The sequence below is a fragment of the Argentina silus genome (genome assembly GCF_951799395.1).
Source record: "Argentina silus genome assembly, chromosome: 19".
NCBI classification, from domain to species: Eukaryota; Metazoa; Chordata; class Actinopteri; order Argentiniformes; family Argentinidae; genus Argentina; species Argentina silus.
In genome coordinates this window covers 2254878-2262283 of record NC_139673.1, presented here as the reverse complement: position 1 = coordinate 2262283, position 7406 = coordinate 2254878, and positions in this window count along the sequence as shown.

The following is a 7406-nucleotide window of genomic DNA, read 5'->3' as shown; positions in this document are numbered from 1 at the left end:
ACCGTTTCCCTTTGTGCGGTCCTTTGAAGATTAACATTGAATACCATGTCTCTTTGTCCATTTGTTGTTGATTTGTGACAGCATATCAGAGGGGGATAATTGTCCCTACCTATAATGGACCTGGCAGAGTAAGTTTATCATATGCCATTTCGACTGACAGGACTAATGAACACATTCATCTTGGTCTGACATACAAACAAACATAACATTGGCAGAGTGGTTAAGCTGCTTGGGCATATGATCAGACGATTGCCAGTCTTCTAAAGGCACCACCATGCGACTGGTGTTTATGAATGATCTCTTTGTGTATAATGGGGTTGGCCATGGGGCTTCTCAACCCATTTTCCATTGCAAGGGGGGCAGGAAACAGCCTGGTCCCAGATCTGTATGTGCTTGAGCATGGCGGGGATTGTCAGAGCAGTTGGCTGAAACACACATCTGATCTGGGAACAGGCTTTACCCTATATTTAAAAAAATAAATAATATGTTGTTTGGTTTGGTTGACTTTGATTGTCTTTATTTTAGATTTGTGCTCAACTAGAGAGGGTCACATTTCATAAATATTTATTTCCGGATTGATTCCTTGATTGCGTCCACCACTACATTAAAATCATTGGGGTCAGTGTGCAATCCACTGTGCAACCCATTTTATAACTGGTAATGGGTTTTGTACACCATTGTACCTTGTATCAGTCTCTGGGCCATCATTGGCTCCTCTGTATATATAAATCTCTTTCACAGAAATTTCCATGTCTAATAGTCCATGTCTAATTTACCTCACTTCCCTTCTCTCTTTGCTGATTCTCAGAGTACCAAACCAGATCCCAGGGTTGGGTTAACCCTAACCCTAACCCTAACCCTAACCCTAACTCTAACTCTCAGAGTACCAAACCAGATCCCAGGGTTGGGTTAACCCTAACCCTAACCCTAACTCTCAGAGTACCAAACCAGATCCCAGGGTTGGCTCTCTAACTCTCAGAGTACCAAACCAGATCCCAGGGTTGGCTCTCTAACTCTCAGAGCTTGGAACTATTTAGTAGTCTTTTAGTTAATGTGGCCCGAGCACTTGGAACCTTCAAAACATTCTCAAATTAGATTCTGCTGTGTCACTTGGTCAGTTTAAAACTTTGGTAAAGGATCTGTCATCCGAGGAATGTACATGTTTTAATTGATTATATTGTGTAAATTGACTTGGTAATTGATGTGTAATTAGTTTGTCATTTTAATGTACATTTATGATCCGTTTCATGTCGGTAAAGCAAGGCTCCACTGAAAAAGAGACCTTGGTCCCCTGCCTAAAATAAAGGTTTAATAAAATAAAGCCATTTCATAAGCCATAACATATAGTCACTATAGTCAATTGACTGTTGAACTGTTAAAATCTCAAGACCAAAAAAGCTATTTATTCACAAATAGCAAGGTCAAGATGCTCAAGACTTACTCAAAACTACTCATAACAGGAGTTACACAAAAGGAGTCCAAATGTCATCATTTTTAGATTGAGTTTTTTCCCCCGACAAAAGGCCACCAACCTGTTTCTGTCTGTCTTTTCTCTCCTTCTATGACTAAGCAGATATAACTGCACCGGGGAACAAAGCGCCTCTACAGCGTAACACAGCATCATCTCGGCCAGCAAGGCACATCTCAGCATGATTCACCTACATGGATTTCTGACAAAAAGAGCTGTAGAGTGAATCATTTTTTCAAGTTTGAATCAAGTTTGTTAATTCATTTATATGTGTTTCAAACAACAATTTATCATCAGTCCAGATACCAAGATGTCTGTATGAGGGGACTCTCAGTTTGGGAGGTGCAGATCTTTGAATCCATGGCCTCAGACTTGCGAGCTCTAGAGAAAAGCATATACTTAGTTACTTGGCTGCATTTAGTACTAAATTGAGGTCCACAAGTGAGCATTGAATGGCGTCAAAAGCTGTCTGTAGGTTAGACAAAGCGACAGAAGAGGCTGCAAAATAAAGTGCAGTGTCATCCACATAAAAGTGCAGTTCACAGTCCTTAACCAATACAATGTAAACAGTACCGGATCTAAAATTGAACCCTGAGGCACTCCCTTTCTGATCTATAGAGATTGTGACTGAACATTGTCAGCAACTATACATTGAGTTCTATTCATGAGGTAGTTAAGGAACCAGCATTCTGATCAAAACCTATTGAAGACAGTCTACTCACTAACAGTGAATGATCCTCTGTATCAAAAGCTTTTGATAGGTCAATAAACTGGGCAGCACAAAGCTGCTTTTTATCTAGGGCATAAAAAGCTGTGTGTGTGTGTGTGTGTGTGTGTTGTATGCGTGTGTGTGTGTGTGTGTGTGTGTGTGTGTGTGTGTGTGTGTGTGTGTGTGTGTGTGGGGGGGGGGTTATACCAGGGAGAAGTAGGGCAGGTTCGTCACAACTCACTCTCTTGTATAATAATGTATCAGAGTGACACAGATCTGACCTGCAGGTTTGGCAGAGTATTCAGGATGTTGGCAGAACACAGAGCACAGTTTGGCCCCGTGATTGATGCTGGCCATCTTGGGCAATTTCTGAGGCTGGGTTTTTAATTTGGGCCTTTGTTGTTGTTGCTTACCACATATATCTGAATAATTAATCGCATGAGCAACAGGGGTGGATTATACTGTAGCCTACAGTCTGGGAGGATTGCAAGGTGTCAAATACTAACAACATACATACGACTCACGGATACACAATTATATGCAATGACTACATTTGTTTGGTTCACTATCGTATATTCCTAGAGATGCCCATGTTTCTCAATACTACAAAGCTGTTTTCTAACCACCCAAAATTCCACTGGGAAGATTCGACACATATCTGGCAGGCTTGTACGACTGTTCATAAATCATGAAACAAATAGCAATGTCAATTAGATGCCTGGTTTGCATCATGCTTCTTAAGGGAGAGCATTGTAGTCAATGTACTGTACTGTAGATGGCAAGACTGCAAGCTATACAGTAGGTTTAGTTTCAACGCAAAACATAATGTTTATGTCCTTTTTGAACTCCATGGTTCTTGCTGCCAAAGGCACAAAAACACCATCTCAGAAATCCCACACATGCTGTAGAGACGCTAACTGGGGACGTGATTTGTAAATTCTATAGAAAAGCCATGGAATGTGTATGTGTATATAGAATATGCACAATGTTTATGGTTGTTTATGTGTGTGTGTGTGTGTGTGTGTGTGTGTGTGTGTGGGTGTGTGTGTGTGTGTGTGTGTGTCTGTGTCTGTGTCTGTGTCTGTGTCTGTGTCTGTGTGTGTGTGTGTGTGTGTGTCTGTGTCTGTGTCTGTGTCTGTGTCTGTGTCTGTGTGTGTGTGTGTGTGTGTGTGTGTGTGTGTGTGTGTGTGTGTGTGTGTGTGTGTGTGTGTGTGTGTGTGTGATAATGCCTGACAAGTGCATGATCCAGATCCAGGCGGCATTCACATGATACGTTTTTCAATGGAGTGTTTTTCAATGGAGGATGCGTCTGTGCTTCCTAATCAGCTGTTTCTAGCAAAACTAACTGTCCTAACTGCCCTAACTGTCCCGAGAAAGACAATGTGTCACACTTGATAGCTTAATCGATGTTTCGATGTTTATTGGTTACTGATGAGAAATATATTTATTTAACGCTGACCCTAGGGAAAATGGGGGCAAAATTGACAGTGTGAGACCTCTCATGATCAAGAAAGTTTTTGAGAGAGAAAACAGACAGTCACCGCGTTTGGCTTGCGAGAGGAAAACAGCCAGTTCGCATCCCTTGTGGGCCTCACTTCACGGCCAATCATTTAAACTATTCTGCAACACTCCATGTGGTTGGCAATGTCAGTGAGCAGTTTTCACTGACCCGAAACCATTTTTCAACATCACTCGGTTTCTCTGAGTGACCCAAGACCCTACCACTCTATTAATCTCATTCCTCATTATTGGCTTAGTAAGAGAGAGAGAAGATGAGTTTTGATAGGACGCCATTGATCTGCTGTCTGTTTGCTTACAGCTACGAGCCAAGGGTCAGAGGCAATGCCATGGCTATTGGAAACAGCTTAACAACAACATGTGCTGGACACATTAAGAAGGAGAAGGCTGTGTCCTCGCTACAGAGAACAGAGCTTCCAAATGAAAGATGATGAAGAAATCGATGAAAACATCAACATCAACATTTAACTTCACAAAATCCAACGGATTAGAATCATCTGTTATATTGGGCATGTGTGCGTGTGTGTGTGTGTGTGTGTGTGTGTGTGTGTGTGTGTGTGTGTGTGTGTGTGTGCGTGCGTGCATGTGCGTGTGCGTGTGTGTGTGCACGTCTGCGAAAAAGTAGAAGACATAAAAAAAAAAGTAGAAGACATCATCGGATACGAACGGATGGACTACCAAGCAAGCAAGTGTGTGTGTGTGTGTGTGTGTGTGTGTGTGTGTGTGTGTGTGTGCTTGTCTGACATTTGTCTTATCAATGGACACATGAACCTTTAACAACAGGTGGCACTGCTGAGTCAAAGAAAGTCCAATTACCGGGGTCTGGGTGTGTGGACGTCCCACTTGAGGGGTCTGGGTGTGTGGACGTCCCACTTGAGGGGTCTGGATGTGTGGACGTCCCACTTGAGGGGTCTGGGTGTGTGGACGTGGGTCTGGGTGTGTGGACGTCCACTTGAGGGGTCTGGGTGTATGGACGTCCACTTGAGGGGTCTGGGTGTCTCATGTTCCCTTGGATTCAGTCACATGTGGGATATGTGTGTGTGTGTTGTAAGCGTTTTAACATCACGTTTCACGCACATGTGAACGGATCCCCCTCTGGGTTGTGTAGTATTTCTCTCTCTCTCTCTCTCTCTCTCTCTCTCTCTCTCTCTCTCTCTTTCTCTCTTTCTTTTTTTATTGGATAGCCTTTAGCAGGCAACTGTGGCCAGGGACCAATAAAATCCCTCTGAGCCGCCCTGGTGAACGTATTAGTGTGCTTTGATTCATCAGGACGCCTGCGACACGCTTAATGCCCTTAACATGCATGTTGGAAATGATGTCAGCGAAAGGTCAACGTGTAGGTCTGATATCACCTGTAGTCTGATCTAAAACCCTCTCACCTGTAGTCTGATCTACCACCCCTCACCTGTAGTCTGATCTAAAACCCTCTCACCTGTAGTCTGATCTACCACCCCTCACCTGTAGTCTGATCTAAAACCCTCTCACCTGTAGTCTGATCTACCACCCCTCACCTGTAGTCTGATATACCACCCCCTCACCTGTCTGATATACCACCCCCCCTCACCTGTAGTCTGATATACCCCCCCTCACCTGTAATCTGATATACCCCCCCTCACCTGTAGTCTGATATACCACCCCCTCACCTGTCTGATATACCACCCCCCCCTCACCTGTAGTCTGATATACCACCCCCACCTGTAGTCTGATATACCACCCCCCCCCCCACCTGTAGTCTGATATACCCGCCCCCCTCACCTGTAGTCTGATATACCACCCCCCCCTCACCTGTAGTCTGATACACCCCCCCCTCACCTGTCTGATATACCCCCCCCCGTCACCTGTCTGATATACCACCCCTCACCTGTAGTCTGATATACCCAATCAATACAGCAACAATGAATGCATACAAATACACTCACGTTGAGTGGGTCTTGTGGGTAGAGTACCAGACCCTATGATTGGACGAGAGAGGGGCACGGTCTTGTGGGTAGAGCACCAGACCCTATGATTGGACAAGAGAGGGGCGCGGTCTTGTGGGTAGAGTACCAGACCCTATGATTGGACGAGAGAGGGGCGCGGTCTTGTGGGTAGAGTAACAGACCCTATGATTGGACGAGAGAGGGGCGCGGTCTTGTGGGTAGAGTAACAGACCCTATGATTGGACGAGAAAGGGGCATGGTCTTGTGGGTAGAGTGACAGGCATTTCCCACTAAAGTAAGTGTGTTCACATGTTTGGCAGCTGCCCGGGATAATGCTGATTTCAGACAAGGTTTTGAGGGCATCTTGTGAAATGTCTTTTCCATCTTGCCCCCCAGGGTATCAGTGTTCCACAGTGTCCTGCTCACCAAGTCATCCGTAGAGTCACCCACTTCAAGGGGAAAAGCCTGTAGGCATGGGCAATAAATTATAACACATGATCTTGTTATATAACACAAGGCGGTGACTCACCATGCACTCAACGTACCTCCGAAGGTTCCTGTCATCACTACTTCCACACCTCCACACCTTCACTCCATTCACAGCGCCCCCTCAAGGTCTTCTCTGGGACTTCCTTTTCATTCCTTTCGGTGGTCGATAACACAGAGTGTATTCAGAAGCCATTCAGAGTGCAGGAAAAAAGTCACAGGAAATACTTTAAATCACTCACTCACGACGCTACGGCTCAATGCTGTTGCTAGGTGGCATTCTGGTCCAATGACTGCAGGCCTACGTCTCCATCACTGTCAGTTCAATTCATTCACAATTGTTCAAAAGAAGGTAACTGAAGCCTCAACCATAACATTTCCAGTTGATAATGTGACTTCCCATGCTCCATCTCTCCTTTCCCTCCTCCATCTCTCCTTTCCCTCCTCCATCTCTCCTTCCCCTCCTCCATCTCTCCTTCCCCTCCTGCATCTCTCCTTCCCCTCCTCCATCTCTCCTTCCCCCTGTCCATCTCTTCATCTCTCCATCCCCTCCTCATCTCTCCTCCATCTCTCCTTCCCCTCCTCCATCTCTCCTTCCCCTCCTCCATCTCTCCTTTCCCTCCTCCATCTCTCCCTCCCCTCCTCCATCTCTCCTTCCCCCTGTCCATCTCTTCATCTCTCCATCCCCTCCTCATCTCTCCTCCATCTCTCCTTCCCCTCCTCCATCTCTTCATCTCTCTTTCCCTTCCTCCATCTCTCCTTCCCCTCCTCCATCTCTCCTTCCCCTCCTCCATCTCTCCTTCCCCTGCTCCATCTCTCCTTTCCCTGCTCCATCTCTCCTTTCCCTCCTCCATCTCTCCTTCCCCTCCTCCATCTCTCCTTCCCCTCCTCCATCTCTCCTTCCCCTCCTCCATCTCTTCTTCCCCTCCTCCATCTCTCCTTCCCCTCCTCCATCTCTCCCTCCTGATCTGTCTGTATGTGTCACTCCCCTGAGACACAGCACTGTCATCGCCCTCTAGGGGTGGCCCCGGGTACTGTATGTCTGTTCTCCCATGAAGCAGCCACCCATTCACCAGCCACTCAATGACAACCGTGTCAGATAGACACTGCTGCCTAAACCATCCAACCAGCCATAGTGGACGGGCTCATTGTATGCAATGCGTGAACGGAAGGAGGAATTCCATTCCAATCTATGCATTACAATGAACCCGTCTTTCGATTTCTACGTTCCACACCAGCCTCCCCTGGTCTGCAGGATGTTCAATAGAGCCCAGTGCCATGGGGGGGGGAATGGAGTTCTGTGAAA